Genomic DNA, 17406 nt, shown 5'->3' on the forward strand with positions numbered 1-17406 from the left:
GTGGGTGGATCACCTGATGCCAGGAGTTTGAGATCACCTGGCCAACATGGTGAAACCCCGTCTCTACTAAAAATACAAAAAAAATTAGCCAGACATGGTGGTACACACCTGTAATTCCAGGTATTCAGGAGGCTGAGGCAGGAGAATTGCTTGAATCTGCGAGGTGGAGGTTGCAGTGAGCTGAGATCGTACCATTGCACCCCAGCTTGGATGACTAAGTGAGACTCCATTGCAAAAAAAAAAAAAAAAAAAAAGGTGATGTTTAGTTCATGGGAGAAAAAACCTTAGATTCTAATTTTATACTATGCATGAAGTAATTTCAGATAGACTAAATATTTAAACTCTAAAAATGTAAAACTCTAAAAGAAAAGATAGCAAAATTCTTTTAAATCATATTGAAGTGAGAAGGCCTTTTAAACTAAACCACGAAACTAAGAACTCATTAAGGGAAGGATATATGACTTTAATCATATAAAAAATAATTTTAAAAAATGATTCATTTCAAAAGCATAAAGAAAGAAAGAACTTATAAGTTGGGATGAAATATCTTAAAAATAAATAACAAAAGGTTTATATCCATTGTGTGTGTGTGTGTGTGTGTGTGTGTGTGTGTGTGTGTGTGTGTATAGTGTATATCTATCTATCTATCTAGATAATTAAATATAAAGAGTACTTAAAAATCAATGACCAGAGGCTGGGCACAATGGCTCATGCCTATAATCGCAGCACTTTGGGAGGCCAAGGCGGGCGGATCCCAAGGTCAAGAGATTGAGACCATCCTGGCCAACATAGTAAAACCCTGTCTCTACTAAAAATACAAAAATTAGCCCGGCATGGTGGTTTCAGCTACTCAGGAGACTGAGGCAGGAGAATTGCTTGAACTCAGGAGGTGGAGGTTGCAGTAAGCTGAGATTGTGCCACTGCACTCAGCCTGGCAACAGAACAAGAGTACATCTTAAAAAAAAAAAAAAAAGCCAGGCAAGGTGGCTCACACCTGTAATTCCAGCACTTTGGGAGGCTGAGGCAGGCAAATCATGAAGTAAGGAGATGGAGACCAGCCTGGCCAACATGGTGAAACCCGTCTCTACTAAAAATACAAAAATTTAGCCAAGGGTGGTGGCACACAACTGTGGTCGCAGCTACTCAGGAGGCTGAGGCAAGAGAATCACTTAACCCAGCAGGCAGAGGCTGCAGTGAGCAGACGTCATGCCACTACACTCCAGCCTGGGCAACAGAGCAAGACTCCATCTCAAAATAAATCAATGACAAAACAACCCAACAAAAAATTGTTACATGGGAATAAATAATTAGGAAAATAAATGCAAAAAGATGATCTGTTTTACTTGTAATTAAATAAATTAAAAGAAATAAAATATATTTTGTTCATTACACTGGCAAAAGTAAAAGTTTTTAATTGGATAATATCCAGAATTGATGAAAGTTTGGAAATTTTGTGTTTCTCTTTTAGAGAGAAATCTAATAGCATCTATTAAATTTTAAATGTTTATATCCTTTGCTCCATCATGTCCACTTCTATAGAAACACTTTTGTAGATTAATAGCAATATGCAATTTATATTATTTACAATACTGTTTCTACTAGTGAAAAACAATTACAAATAAATCAATGTCCTTCAATATAGGAATGGTTAAATAAACTGTATATTTTCACCGGATTTTTTGGGGTGTCAGTTTGTTAGCTGGAAACCTCTGTGGCCGGTGGCACCTTCACCCAAGTTTTGCTTGGGCCCACTGGGCTTGTTCCACTCACTCAGCCCAGAAGGCTGCCCTTGGCTTGTGCTACCGGCCTGGATCCCATGCCTGCCAAGGGTTAGCCAGGTGCAGAGCACCAAGGGGTGTGTGGGCAAGTGCGGGGGCTGGCCATGTGTACAGCTAGGCTTATCATCTGTGGCAGGGCAGGCAGGTCCAGGCATCAGCACAGGCACTGACTCCATGCCAGGCTGTAGCTGGACCAGGCATACTGCAAGTGGCTTCTACTGTAGGTGCTGAAGAACATGGTGGAACTCAGAAGCTTGGAGAAACCAGGCTTGGAGAAACCTGGCTCAGGGCACCCATAGGTCTGGGTTCCCTGATGGGCCACAGCTCTTCTCACTGCCTGCAAGGTGGGCAATTGTGGGGGTGTGTTTCAGTTCTGTTTGTGTTATAGTTCTTTCAATTCTGCCATTTGGTGGGTCCTGAGTTCTTGCCCCACATCCAGGAAGAATAAGGTGCATGGAAAACTGGAGAATGAATAAGGTGAAGAGGTGCTTTATTGAGTGACAGTACAGCTCTCAGGAGACCTGAAGTGGGTAGCTCTTTCCCACAGGCAGATCCCCTGTGGTCTCTGCAGCCCTCAGCAAAGAGGAGACCCAGAGTGGGTAGCTCCTGTTTACAGGCAAGTTGTCTCTGTGAGTCTAGCTGAGTCCTGGGTTTATATGGGCTTCAGAAGGGAGGAAGTACTTGCTGATTGATCCATGAGTGTGACCAGAAAAAAGACCGTAAGTTTTCACTTGGGTCCATGGAACTGGCAGCCCAGCCCCCAGGCTTCTGGCCATCCCTGCCTTGAAAGTGCGGTTTCATTGCAGACCCACCATTTTTTGCCCAGGAGCCTGTCTGCCTCCTGCTGCTGTTCATGGTGCTCAGGCTGTTCGTGCCAAGGGGCTTCTGCAGGCCTGTGCTGAGCTGCCTTCAGCACCCCCTTGGTCTCCCTCCCATGTTCTTCAGTGCCCAAAGTCGAGGGGGGACTGAGGTGGCAGAGGGCTGGCGTGTTAGCACTGCCCCAAGCATATGCACACCAGCTGGGTCTTGATAGCACCTGGGCTTGGCCACAGCTTTGCTCTGAAATTGGAGTGCGTGCCAGGAATGAGGAGAGGCCAGGTACTTCCAAGTCTGTAGGGGCAGGGGGGCTTCCCAGGCACCCAAGAGCACAGAAATGTCCTGGTCCACAGCTACAGCTGGGCGGCTGCAGTTGTGCCCGGGAGTGTGGGGCTCACCCCCCACCAACTTGGAAGCAGGTGGGGCTCCTGTCTGTTGCCAGTTCCCACCATCTCTGCAGAGTGAACAGCCCCAGCTGCACCTCTCCACCTGTGGCTAGTGCCTTTGCAGCAGCTGCTCCAGATGGGCTGCTGCCTTTATCAATATTTACAATGAAATTTCATGCAGCCACTGAAAAGAAATGTTTAAATCTATAAACATTGCCATGAAAAGAACAACTTAAAGGTGGTGTGTATAATATCCTTTTGTTGTTGTTTGGTTTGTGGTTAAAAAAGAACAGAATAATAATATGCTAGTAAATGTCTAGAAATAAAAGTGGGGAGGTCAGGGGAGAGGAGAAATATACACCAAACAGATAGTAAGTATCTTAAGTGGTGTGGATGAAATTATGGAGAATTTCCCCACTTCTATCATGTTCAAATTATTATTATTATTTTTCCTTTTAATTACATTTATTTTAATGCTGAATTTACTCCCGTGCCATAAGTTTTTTTTCTTCAGTTTCTTCTCAGGTATCTTTTTCTTCTGGGCAATCTCCACTTCTGGTTTAGGAACAATCTGGTTTTTTTTTTTTCAGTAAGGATCATCTCGATGTGGCAGGGAGAGCTTCTGTATGTGTTAATCCGACCATGAGCTCTGTAGGTCTGGCAGCGCATCTTGGGTCCTTTGTTCACTTGGATATGCCCAATGAACAGATAATCTACATCTAAACTCTTAAGTTCAGCATTACTCTTTGCATTTTTAAGTGCATGCAGCAAAAATTCAGCACTCTTTCTGGGCCGCCAACCTTGTGTCCAGCCCCACTGCTTGGCCTGGGCACCCCTGCCAACTCCACCATTGTAACTTTGGAATGGCATGCACTGTTTCTGTAAAGTGACATCTTTCAGATACTTTGTGGCTTTTTGTATGCATACCCTTGATGGCCTGGGCAGTTTCACGAGTGTCCTTTTTTTTTTTTTTTGAGATGGAGTTTCACTCTTTTTGCCCAGGCTGGAGTGCAATGGCATAGTCTGGGCTTACTACAACCTCCGCCTGCTGTGTTCAAGTGATTCTCCTGCTTCAGTCTCCTGTGTAGCGGGGATTACAGGCATGGGCACCTGTAATCCACCACACCCAGCTAATTTTGTATTTTTAGTAGACAGGGTTTCTCCATGTTGGTTAAGCTGGTCTCCAACTCCAGATCTCAGGTGATCTGCCTGCCTTGACCTCCCAAAGTGCTGGGATTACAGGCATGAGCCACCAAACCTGACCTCACAAGTGTTCTTAAAATGACATGAAGATTGGAACCTCTTGATTTGCATAATTTTGTGGGGTTCTCCTGGTCAAAAGAATAACAAACCATTTTCACAGACTACCTCAGGCTGCTTAGGAAAAGAGAGCATGTTCCAATTATTACAAACTGTAAAATTTTGTAATAATAAGAGCCAATATTTTATTGCTACCAGACAAGCTCTGTTCTCTGCATGCATTACTGCCTTTAGTTACCTCAATAGTCTTTTGAAGCAAGTTCTGTTATTTTCTATGAGGAATATGAGGCATAGGTGAGGTTGAGTGTCAGATAGCAAGACAGTAAGTGGTGGAGTTAAAATTCACACCCAGAGCCTGACTCAATAGCCATTATATTATGAGGACACACACACACACACACACACACACACACACACACACACACACACACACAAAGAGTGCAGTTAAAATCTTTCTTTACAGGGGCAATTACAAACAAATGTGTGTACCCACAAAATGTGTGTGCACTGTGATTTGTAATTGTTCCATACATAACATGAATCTGCAAAGGGGCTACAATCATCTGTATGATGGCAATCTTTTTCTTTATTTTTTAAATTGCAAAAGTAAGCACCAACCATGAACTCAGAGTTGAGCTCATTCATACACAGTTCAGATGGCCAGGCTGGATCTACTTTCCTCCTTCCTACACCACCACCCTGGGTTTATCATGGCATGGCATCACTGACAGTGTCACTGACAGCCTCCCCAAACAGTACCACAAATTTTTGAGGGAACTGAGGATCAGAGAGGTAAAGTGCCTTGGACAAGGCGGCACAGCGAGGAAGAAGCCAAGCATGGATTTAACCCAAAGATTTCTAGGTCTGGCCCCAGTTTTTCTAATTCTTACTACAGTTGCTATTTCATTTCATCATATTTCTTCCTCCTCTATCTAGGAGCAGGAGGCTATTCTCTCATGTTCTTTTCTGAGTTTCTCTGTCTCCTCCTACTCCTCCTCCCTCTGCATCTCTCCTTTCTCCCTCCTTACCTGGCTCCACTGCTTCATTGCCCTGCACATGCCCACAGTGGCCACCTTGGCTCACAATCCACATAATTTAGTATGCACCTGAAACTTCACTCTGCTTACATCCCAACCCATGTATTCATGTCAACCCCTATATCACATGGGTGTTGGTCATTGGATGTTGTTAACAGTTGGGCCTAGTTTCCATCCCAATCAACACTAAAATATATCATTACAATGCTTCTGGTTATTACCACAGAAATCTCTATTTATCTATGATACAAATTTCCACAGATTTTTAACAATAGCTTTGTTAATATTCACTCATAAAAAATTAAAGGGAGGTGGTGGGCAGAGCATGGTGACTCACACCTGTAATCCTAGTCTTTGGGAGGCCCAGGTGGGTGGATCACCTGAGGTCAAGAGTTCAAAACCATTCTGGCCAACATGGCAAAACCATGTCTCTACTAAAAATACTAAAATTAGCTGGGTGTGGCGGCGCATGCCTGTAATCCCAACTACTTGGGAGGCTGAGGCAGGAGAATCGCCTCCAGGAGGTGGAGGTTCAGAGAGCCAAGATTGCACCACTGCATTCCAGCCTGCGTGACAGAGCGAGATTCCATCTCAAAAAAAAAAAAAGGAAAATTAAAAAGGAGATCATCAGAATGGAAGTTTTAATTGTTGAGAGAGAACTAGAAGAGAATAAAATCTCCAGGCATTATTAAACACAGAGTTGCAGATACTCTACTTCAAAGGATTTTGGAGAAAACGCCAGGAGGTCAAACATTTCCAGTTTCAGTGGAAACAGAATTTAGCTAATTTCCTAGAAAAGAAATCCAAATCTGCTAATTAATCTAATAGAACACATTGGCTCTCGATGGCATTTCCCCCTTAGGGAAAGGAAAAAATAACCCTGCTTATAAATTAATGTTTTCTTAGACAGACTGAAATTTACTGCAGCTCTTCAGGGATTTTCAGCTTCAATAAACCAGTGGGAAAGTTCTTTGCTTGCATATATATGCTCTGTTGCCCCATGGGCAGAGGCCTCCCTCTCTACTTTCTCTTCATCCTCTCTTCCTTCTCCTTTCTTTCTCCCTTTCCTCTCTTCCTTCATTCCTACAACAAATACTTATTGAACACCTACTACATGCCACATACTGTTTTGTCCTGGTAATACCGCAGTGAACAAAAAGTAGTAAATAAATATGTTAGATTTGTTAAGCACTTTGGGGAAATACAGAGCAAGAAGGAGTCAGGGAGTGCTGATGGGGTGATTGGCTTGGCCATGTCCCCTCCCAAATCTCATCTTGAATTGTAGTTTCCATAATCCTCATGTGTCTTGGAAGGGACCCAGTGGGAGGCGATTGGGTCACTGGAGTGGTTACCCCCATGCTGTTCTCATGACAGTGAGTGAGTTCTCACAAGATATGATGGTTTTATAAGGGGCTTTTCCCCTTTTGCTCGGCACTTCTCCTGTCGCTACCATGTGAAGAAAGATGCGTTTGCTTCCTCTTCCACCATGATTGTAAGTTTCCTGAAGCCTCCCTAGCCATGCAGAAAACAGTGAATCAATTAAACCTCTTTCCTTTGTAAATTACCCAGTCTCAGGTAGTTCTTTATAGCGATGTGAGAACAGACTAGTACATGAGGGCACTCTCAGATTTTAAATAAATGGCCAGGAAGACTCATTAAGAAGGCAACATTTGAGAAAAAACCCAAGCAGGTAAGGGAGGAAGCTTCGCAGATATCTGGGGTAAAACCAATCAGAAAAGTGCTTTCATCAGAGTGTGGCTGGAAGTTTCAGAGCAGCTAGGACCAGGCCTGGAATTAGAGGGAGGCAGAGGAGGTGAGTCAAGCAAGTGCAGGGTTAGATCTTGTCTTTCTTTCAAATTTTTGTGATTTGTATATCATGGATTTTTTCACATTAATTTTGATATTGCATTAAAATATGACTGATTGTGACTACTGAGGTTTTGGCATCTCGAAGCTAATATTCACTAGCTTCACTCTAGTCCAGGCCCAGGAGCTGATGTAGGGGAGGAGAGCAGAGATGAGGGCGTGAGTTAGGGAGAGTGGTAGGAAATGAAGTCAGAAACAAGCAGGGGAAGATGCTGAGGAGCTTGGCTTTTACTCTGAATAGGACAGGAAGTCATTGAAGGGCTGTTTTCATTTTCTATTGCTGCCATAACAAATCACATGAATTAGTGGTTTAAACACACAAATGTGTTACCTTACAGTTCTACAGACCGGAAGTCCCACACAGGTCTCTCCAGGCTGAAGTCAAGCTCCCAGTGCTTCCTCACTGGAAGCTCCAGGTGGGAATCTGTCTCCTTGCTCTTGTAGTTTGTCCACAGACTTCAGGGCCATGCAGTTTAGAACTGAAGTCCCCTTTCCTTTTCAGTTCACTTGTGGCTCCCTTCCTCCCTTTTCAAAGCCAGCAGTGGAGGTTCAGGCTCTTTTCATGTCGTATCCCTCTGACCCACTCTTCCGTCTTCCTCTTCTGGTGTTGAAGACTCATGTGATTAGATTTGGCTGCCCTGGATAATCCAAGTTACTCTCCTCGTCTCAAAGTCCATACCCTAAGCACATGTACAAAGTCCCCTTTTTATGTGAGGTAACATCTTCACGGGTTCCAAGGATTAGATTATGAACATCTTCGGGGGTTCCAAGGATTAGATTACGAACATCTTCGGGGAACTGTCATTCTGTCCACTACAGGGTCTTTGAGCAATGGAGCAACTGCTCACTCTGCAGCTGAGAATGCGTCCCTCTAGTTGCTCTGTTGAAAATAGTTGGGGGTGGGAGGAGGAAGGCCAGGGAGGACAGGGCAAGAAGCAGGAAGCTGGTAGAGGCTAACATGATAATTCAGGGGAGAAACAGTGGTGGTTTGGATCAAGGTGGGGGTGATTCTGGAGGAGTCAAGGCTAGATAAGGTGACAATAGATTTTAGGTGTAAAGTTGGCTAAGCTACAGACCTCAGTTATTCAATCAAACCCTAATCTGGGTGTTGCTGTGAAGATATGGACGTGATTAAAGTTCCTAATCAGCTGACTTTCAGCTAGGGAAGTAATCCTAGATTCAGGGTGGGCCTGATCCAATCCGCTGTAAGGCCCTAGAGGAGCTGAGGGTTCCCTGATGAAGAAATTCTGCCTGTGGACTGTAACTCTGCCCACGCCCAGGAGTTCCAGCCTGCCCCTTCTGACAGCCTGCCCTATGGATCTCCCACTCGCCTAACCAGCCCCAGGATGATGTGAGGCAGGAGAATCAGGCCTGGAGGCAGGGAACCTAAGGACTTCCTAGAACTAAACCAAATGGAAACACTTCAGCTGTGACAGGAACTATACTTGTCATTTACATAGAATGTGCACAAAAAAGTAAATTTGTAACTTCACTTTAGCCTCTTCATTTACATAGGGTGTATACCAGGTAACCAAGGGCATTTAAACCCTAAAAAATTCTGTAACTGGCCCTTCAGCCCCTATGCTCATGCCCGCTCCTATCCTGTGGAGTGTACTTTTGTTTTCAATAAATCTCTGCTTTTGTTGCTTCATTCTTTCTTTGGTTTGTTTGTGCATTTTGTCCAATTCTTTGTCCAAGATGCCAAGAACCTGGACACCCCCAACCGGTAACATATATAGGGCAATTCCTTGCAGTAGATCTCTTAATAGGACTCTCCTACTGGTTTGGTTTCTCTGACTGAACCCTGACTGATACATCCTGAATCAGTTTGAATGTGGAGCTGACCGGCTAAGCTAGTGTATTGGAAGTGGGACATGAAAAAGGGGAGTCCAGGATGATTCCAAAGTTTTTGCCCCAAGCAGCCAGAAGGGTGGCTTAGGAGTCTCCTTAGGTAGAAATCACGAATGCAAAAGCCACCTACAAGAGCCTGTTCAAGGGATGGTGAAGGTAGATGCCCAGTTTCCCCCAAGGAAGTCCTTTCAGAGTGGGGATGTGTATAGGCAGGAATGGTGGGAGTGCCTTGCCAGCCATGATGTGGGCAAGCTCCAGTTTAGGGGAGTGAAATAGAGAATAAAGTCAGTGCTGTGCTCCATGCCACTCACCCAGAAACACTGCGGTTTTCCATTGCATTCTGGAATCCTCAGGAAATCTAGAGCAGATTTTTTTACTGTTCTTTGCTGTGAACCCCACCTTCTCTGCTGCTGTGTGCTCTGGGAACACGCTAGCTGAACCCTGAGCCAAAACCAGAGTGATGAATAGAGACTTTCTGGATCAATGTTCTCTGTGGGCTTTTTTTCTTGTGAAGGAACAGGGTGTGCTTGAAAGTAAAAAGTGAGTTCTTTTGTTTTGTTGTTGTTGTTACTGTTGTTTAAATCTTCCTAGAAGGAAGAAAGAAAAAGGAAAAAACAGCATTTGTCACTTGTAGTGCTCTGGTTAGCACAGTAACTGGGTCCCAACCCCTCTCTCTGCAGGCCTCCCAAGCTGGCACTGAATAAAATGTGAGAAATGAAAGGAACTTTTCCATGAGCCTGGCAGTGCAGACAGACACTGAGGTGGCAGAGAGGTCTGATCCCAGCCCACATGCAGAGGCCTGCAGCTCCTCCTTCCAGCCCACATCCTCCAGAGCTTCTGGGACAAGCCATGTCCCAAGAAGGACGTTACCAATGCAGATGTGTGAGAGGCTTGCCGATGAGCCAATCAACAGAGCAGATTTAATCTCAAAGGATCCAAATATTGTGCTTCTTTGGACTCATATAAATGGCGAAAGATTTAACATCAGGAAGTACTTCTTTAAGTCAGCTAATTTCTAGATTGCTCCTCCTTGTCACTCGATTCTAAATTGGCTCACCATTTAGACATCACAACCAGATCTTTCTATCCAGAGAAGTACCAGCTGGTTGTTTTTCCTTCCAAAGCCAAGTCCTCGAGTTTCAGGGAGACTTCAGTTGAATTCTGCAAGGTCTTTGCTTTCTTTCCACCAGAATACTCACTGCCGAGGAAACTGCAGAGGAGGTCCTTGGAGCCTGAGATTGGTATAGGAAAGAAAGTGAAAAACTTTTGTCTCACAGCTTTTTGCTGCTGATCCCTACAGGAAAGCAAAAACTCTGAAGAGCCCGGCTTGGAATAAAAGCATGCACCATACAAGATTTTTATAAGTATTAAATAACTTGGGCCAAAATATTTTGGAAGCTGCCAAGGGCTCTACAGATGAGCTATCCAGAGGCATTTGCTGAAAACTGCCTGGATTGACAAACACAGTGCAAACATAAGGAGCAGAACAGCCTCTGCAGTCCCCTGGGGGATGGCAGCCAGACAAGGCATGTACGATACTGGGATGATGGGAAAATGGGTGTCCCAAGAGGAGACTAGCAGAGATTCTTGGCCCAGCAAAAAAGTTAAAGAGGGGGAGAAATGGCAAATAACAAAATCAAACATAATAGTGATGTAAGATCTGTGAGGTTTCCCCTTTCTATTCACTAGGACTGTAGATGTATGAGAGACACATTCAGGGTTAAGGTCGCATTGGAGGGCACACCCCAGAGGCCTGTGCAAACCCAGCCCAGAGGAGTCCTTGTCACCTGCATCTCAGAGCATGCATGGGTGGCAGACATGCAGACGTGTGGAATTTAGGGCGTTTCTAGATATATTTCCAGACTTTCCATTGGCCAGACTTCTTCTCTGATTAAACTGGTGGTATACAGGCTAGCAAGAGGCCTGAATTGGCCATGTCTATCTCACATTTCAGCTATTCCCAGGAGTGCTTGGCGAAGGAAAATGTGGGTGAACAGCATGATAGCAAATCGCCTTGGAAGCCTGCAGAAGGGAATACTCCTAGGGAGGATGATAATAAAGCTGGTGTGTACTTATTGATTATTATGATGTGGGTTAGGCACTGTTCTAAGTATTTTATGTGTGTCAATCCATTCGATCCTCAGTACAATCCTAAGAAGTAGGATGATTGTTTTTCCCTTTTAATGGATGAGGAAGCTGAGGCACAGTAAGTAATTTGCCCTAGGTCAGACAGGTAAAGCCAGATTTCTTTTCTTTTCTTTTCTTTTTCTTTTTTGTTATGAGAGGGAGTTTTGCCTTTGTGACCCAGGCTGGGGTGCAATGGCACAATCTTGGCTCACTGAAACCACTGCCTCCCAGGTTCAAGTGATTCTCCTGCCTCAGTCTCCCAAGTAGCTAGGATTACAGGCATGTGGCACCAGCACCACACTTGGCTAATTTTGTGTTTTTAGTAGAGATAGGATTTATCCATCTTAGTGAGGCTGATCTTGAACTCCTGACCCCAGGTGATCTGCCTGCCTTGGCCTCCCAAAGTGCTGGTGGGATTACAGGTGTGAGCCACTATGCCCGGCCAGCCAGGTTTCAAACTCAGATGGCCTAGCTGCATTATCGTCCATTAAGTGGATAGCACATACTTTCCAATCAGAAAATGGAGCAGTAACAGCTAACAAGGGTGAGATGTATTTGTCTGGACTAAGGTGGCCTGTAAAGATAGGATGTTACAGCTTAGAATGCTAAACTGCTTCTGGCCACTGCATCAGTAAGGATGATTTTGGCTGCTAGTAACAGATTTATGAACCAAAAGTAGTTAAACAATAAGAACATTTATGATTTCACACAGCAATAAGCCTGGATGCAGTCCAACCTTTTAAGGTTAGGGATGTCATCAAGAATCCAGGTATTTTCCATCTCTTGACTCTGCATTCCTCAGTGTGTCTGCCATGTCGCCCTCACACTCACAAGGTGACTACAGCAGTTCCAGGCATCACATGTCAACAAGATTATATCCAGTGAAGAAGGAATTTCTCATAAGACACTCAGCAGACTTTGCAGGTAAACTGGCCAAAATCAGATATCATATCTATGTCCTAGCCTCAAGGGAGCTCAAAATGTGAATAGCTAGAATTCTCAACTCTATAGAAAGAACAAGCTATTCCAACAAGCAAGAAGAAGGTAGGGTGAGAGGTGCTGGGCTACTGATTTGACCATTTACTTACTATATTTCTTTTTCCCTTTTATGTATGTCTAAGGTGAAGATACACAAAGGATAGGTTGAGGTCATGATTTAATGCAGAATGCTGAGTCATGACAAAAAAAAAAAAAACAAAAACATCTGTAGTCAGCTCCAGCCATATTTCTGACCCAAGGCTGGGCTTGAGGTCTACACAGCTGGAAACATTCATTTCTGATGCCAGCTACATCATTCCCTAATAAGAACAGTGCCAGCAGTGAACCCTCAACACTCCCCACACCGCAGCCCCACCTCAGCATCCCCAGTTGTGTCAACCTAGAGTCCCTGAGTTTGTTCTGGCTCTGCCCCTCTCCCTCCCCATTTAGAACGAATCTATTTCTGGCCAGGTGCGGTGGCTCATGCCTGTAATCCCAGCACTTTGGGAGGATGAGGCGGGTGGATCACCTGAGCTCGGGAGTTGAAGACCAGCCTGATCAACATGGAGAAACCCCATGTCTACTAAAAATAAAAAATTAGCCAGGCGTAGTGGCAATGCCTGTAATCCCAGCTACTCGGGAGGCTGAGAAAGAATTGCTTAAACTCGGGAGGTGGAAGTTGCAGTGAGCCGAGATCATGTCATTGCACTCCAGCCTGGTAACAGAGCCTGTCTCAAAAAAAAAAAAAAAAAGAATCTATTGCTTTTTTTCTCTCTCTCTCTCCTCTGCTTCAATCTCATGTCCTCCTGCTGATTCTAAAGAGACAGCTGACCAGTGTGTGAAAGATTTAAATTGGGTTATTCTCTCTTATTAGAATTTTTGTAAAATACTATACGTGAATTTCTTCATGGCCACCAGAAAGAAGTGCTACTATTTCTAGCACCAGACTGATAGGAATGGTGCCTATTAGGATTAAGTTCAGCTGCAATGGGGACATTAAATATGGCTTAAACAAGACTGGGCTGTATTCCTCACTTATATAAAAGTCCTGGTGCAGAAAGGCATCCTGATCCAGACCCCAAGAGTGGGTTCTTGGATCTTGCACAAGAAAGAATTCAGGGCAAGTCCGCAGAGTAAAGTGAAAGCAGGTTTATCAGAGAAGTAAAGAAACAAAATAATGGCTACTCCATAGACAGAGCTGCCCTGAGGGCTGCTGGTTGGCTACTTTTATGGTTATTTCTTGATCATATGCTAAACAAGAGGTGAATTAATCATGAGTTTTCCAGGACAGGGGCAGGGAATTCCGGGAACTGAGGATTCTTTCCCTTTTTAGACTATATAGGATAACTTCTGGATGTTGCCATGGCATTTGTAAACTGTCATGGCACTAGTGCCAGTGCCTTTTAGCATGCTAATGCATTGTAATTAGCATATAATGAGCAGTGAGGACCACCAGATGTCGCCATCTTAAGTTTAGTGGGTTTGGCGTGCTTCTTTACCACATCCTGTTTTATCAGAAGGGTCTTTGTGACCTGTATCTTGTGACACCAGTCCTGCTGATCTCTTATCCTATCACTAAGAATGCCTAACCTAGGAATGCAGCCAGCAGGTTTCATCTTCGTTTTCCCCAGACCCTATTCAAGATGGAGTCACTTTGGTTCAAACGCCTCTGACAGTGTAAGCAACTTATGCTAGTGAGAGGGCTCCACAGTCATCTGACCTCGGGCTGCTCTGGCTTCTGCTTTATGGCTATATCGCAGTCCACAGAAGCCCTTCAGCCATCACATCTGCCTTCCAAGCAGCAGGATGGGTGAAGGAGGGATGACAGGCCAAAGAGCGTATACCTCCCATCATTTAAGGAAATTTCTTGGAAGCTATCACACAGTTTGCCACTTACATTCTGTTGGCCAGAACATAGTCACATGGACACATCTTGCCATAAGGGCAGCTGGGAAATAACACTGCATTAGTCAGGGCTCCCCCCAGAGAAACAGAACCAATGGGTGTGTTATATATATAGAAAAAGATTTATGATAAGGAATTTGGGGCACATTATTAAAGAAGCTGGCAAGTCCAAATCTGCAGGGTGAACAGGCAGGCTGGAGACCCAGGAAAGCTGGGTCCAAGTTCTAGTCCTCTGTAGAACAAGAAAGTACTGCGGATGAAGTCTGAAGGCAGGCTGCTGGAGAATTCTCTCTTTCTCAGGGGAGGAAGAGAAAATATTCTATTTTATTCAGGCTTTTTGATCTATTCTTTTCTTTTTGGTCTATTCAGATTTTCTACTGATTGGATGAGGTTCAACTACATAATGGAAGACAGTCTGCTTTACTCAAACTCCCATCAATTTAAATGTTAATGTCATCCAAAAGTACTCTCACAGAAACACCCATAATAATGTTTAACCAAATATCTGGGTACACTGTGGCATCCAAGATGACACATAGAATTAACCACCACAGGCATCTGTATCTGAGGCAGCCCATGGTGTCTGCACTCCAGGTGAAGGGTCAGCAAACTACAGTCCACAGGACAAATCTGTTTTTGTAAATAAGGGTTTTGGGAACTCAGCCACACACATTCATGTACATATTACCTATGACTGCTTTTGCACTACCACGCCAAAGCTGAGTCTTCTACTGAGACTACATGGCCAGCAAAACAGAAATTATGTACTGCATTTGACTCTGTACAGGAAAGCCTAGCTCATCCCTGTTTTAGGCAGTTATGTGCCCAGCTAAATACTGGGAATACCAAGAGAGAAAGGAAATTGTGGTGGGCAGATAGCAATCTTGACCCACAGCAGCATACAGGATTTGCTGGTGAGATCCTCTTAGAAATCTCCCAGCTATTCAGCAGCAAATGTTTTTGTGCGATCTATGAGATACTGAAGGAATTATAAAGAAGTACACGCCATTTCCCCCAGTCTCAGGAATTTAGTGGATTAACTGTGTGGAAAGCAATGGTCTTTGGACCCAGAGAGGGCTGAGTTAGGCTGAATTATTAGCCATGTGACCAAACTTTTCAAAACTCTAGTTTTCTCATCTCTAAAATGAGCACGATCCTATTACCTCATCAGGTTGTTACATAAATTAAATAAGGTCATTTATGTGGTGTGTAGCATTATCATAAACCCTTTCTTCTTGTCTTATAGTGAAAAAAACGATAACTAATAGTAATTAAGCTTCATCTGTGTGCCGGGCTCTGGGCAAGGGTTCTTCATGTGTTAATCCATTTAATCCTCATAACAGCCCTACGAGGTAGGAGCAATCACTATCTTCATTGTATGAATGAGGACACTGAGAGATGAGGTATCTTGGCAAAGAGTGCCTAGTTAGAGCAGAGCTGTGATTCAAACCCTGCTTGCCTGATTTCTGAACCCAAGAGCCTACCCATCAGGCTGTCCCACAGCCTTCCCATGTCACAGCCTTCCTGCCATCATCTCCTTCCCACTCTGGCTGTAAGACATTCATAGTGTAACTGAGAAAGCAGAGCATATTCAAATAAAAAGCAAATTTGTATCATAAGGCGTTGGGGACGAAGTGCCCAGTGAGTGGTATTGCTCAGATAAGGAGAGATTCCACTCCCCAAGAGCGGTCAGGGGAAGTATCACAGCAGGGCTGGGGCCAAGTTGGGTCATTTAGAAGACTGGAAGACACGGTGGCAGGTTGGGGAGTGGAGTGGGTAAGGGTTGGAGGTGGGAAAGAAATAGCAAAGTTAAGGAATAACAAGTAAACAAACCTGGCTAAATCACAGGATTCTTACTGGGAGTCCTGAGAGAGCAATCGAGAAATGAAGATTGGGATTAAATGAAGGAGCTTGAATGTCCTTCTAAAAAGCTTCACTGTATTTGGTAAACACTGAGTAGCCACTGGAAGGTTTCGAACAGTGAAATTACGTGATGGCAGCAGTGTCTTTAGGAATAACATGGTGATTTTGGGAGGGATGACTGAGGCATGGAGGCTGGGAGACTAGTTGAGAGGCTTTTGAAATGATCTAGGCATGAGGTAATGAGAACTTGGAGTGTTAGCACAGGCGTGGATGGAATGGCAGGAAGGTAGGAGACATGATGTGAGCAGACATCACGGGGCACTTGGTGACTCCATCTGGGAGCGAGGAGAGGGAGGGGCAGGATGACTACCAGGCTTTCAGCCTTGGTGGTGGGAGAATTTTGTTCTAAAGAGAAGCAGAAGGGCAGAGGGGAGCTCCGTCTGCCGCCCCATCTCCATAAGGTCTCTGTCTCCACCGAGCATCTTCTCTTACTCAGCCGTCACCAGATACCTGCGAGCAGCCAGCCATCTCCTCTTTCTTCTTTGCAGCAAGGTGCCACTTCCACCAAAGAGGAACCTAGGGCAGAGAAGAAGCATGAATAGGAATTTACATCTGTTCTGTCCACCGCTGGCACTGTAATCATGAGCACATCTCAACTTCCCTAAGATGTAGTCTTTAAAACAGGGATGACAAGTTCTAGTTGATAGAGTACTCGGGAGTTACATAACAAACACAAAGCCTTTAGTGCTGTGTCTGGCATGGAATAGATGCCCAATTATAACGGCTAACACAAATGAGCTTGAAACAGGCACTGCTCTAACTGCTTTACATGATTCACTTGTCTACTCCTCTCAACAATCCTGCAAGGTAGACACCACTCTTAATGCAACTCACAAAGGAAGGAGGTATACAGAAGACAGAACTCACCAACATCACAGGGTCTAGGCGAGGATGAACCAGGCTGCATCTAAGCAGTGCGGCTTCCGGGTCTGTATTCTTTGCCACTACCCACAACGTGTACACACACACACACACACACACAAACCCACACACACACACACACACACACACACACACACACATATATATATATATATATATATATATATAATTTTTTTTTTTTTTTTTTGAGACAGAGTTTTCCTCTTTTTGCCCAGGCTGGAGCACGATGGCATGATCTCGGCTCACCGCAACCTCCGCCTCCTGGGTTCAAGCAATTCTCCTGCCTCAGCTCCCAAGTACTGGGATTACAGCGAGTAGCTGGGATTACAGGCATGTACTACCACACCCAGCTATTTTCATATTTTTTCATAGAGACAGAGTTTCTTCATGTTGGTCAGGCTGGTCTCGAACTCCCAGCCTCAGGTGATCCACCCATCTCAGCCTCCCAAAGTGCTAGGATTACAAGCATGAGCCACCATGCCTGGCTCCCACAATGTATAATAAGCAAAACTATTGTTTGCAATAACAGGAGGCAAAAATAGCAAAAAGTTCCCTCTAAGGAGGAGTATTAATATACTTAACACCCAGAATGGCTAA

The 17406-nt window shown here is 44.4% G+C and overlaps 1 long non-coding RNA gene across 1 annotated transcript; it reads right to left on the bottom strand.

Annotated features, from left to right (window-relative positions):
• Positions 1–2251: 2251 nt before the first annotated feature.
• On the bottom strand, positions 2252–10808 carry LOC144581960 (uncharacterized). The gene is made up of 2 exons (XR_013533474.1): positions 10052–10808; positions 2252–9581 (listed from the first exon to the last, which is right to left on the bottom strand). It is a non-coding gene; the product is annotated as an uncharacterized LOC144581960 (long non-coding RNA).
• Positions 10809–17406: the final 6598 nt, after the last annotated feature.

The sequence above is a fragment of the Callithrix jacchus genome, chromosome 3 (genome assembly GCF_049354715.1).
Source record: "Callithrix jacchus isolate 240 chromosome 3, calJac240_pri, whole genome shotgun sequence".
NCBI lineage: Eukaryota > Metazoa > Chordata > Mammalia > Primates > Cebidae > Callithrix > Callithrix jacchus.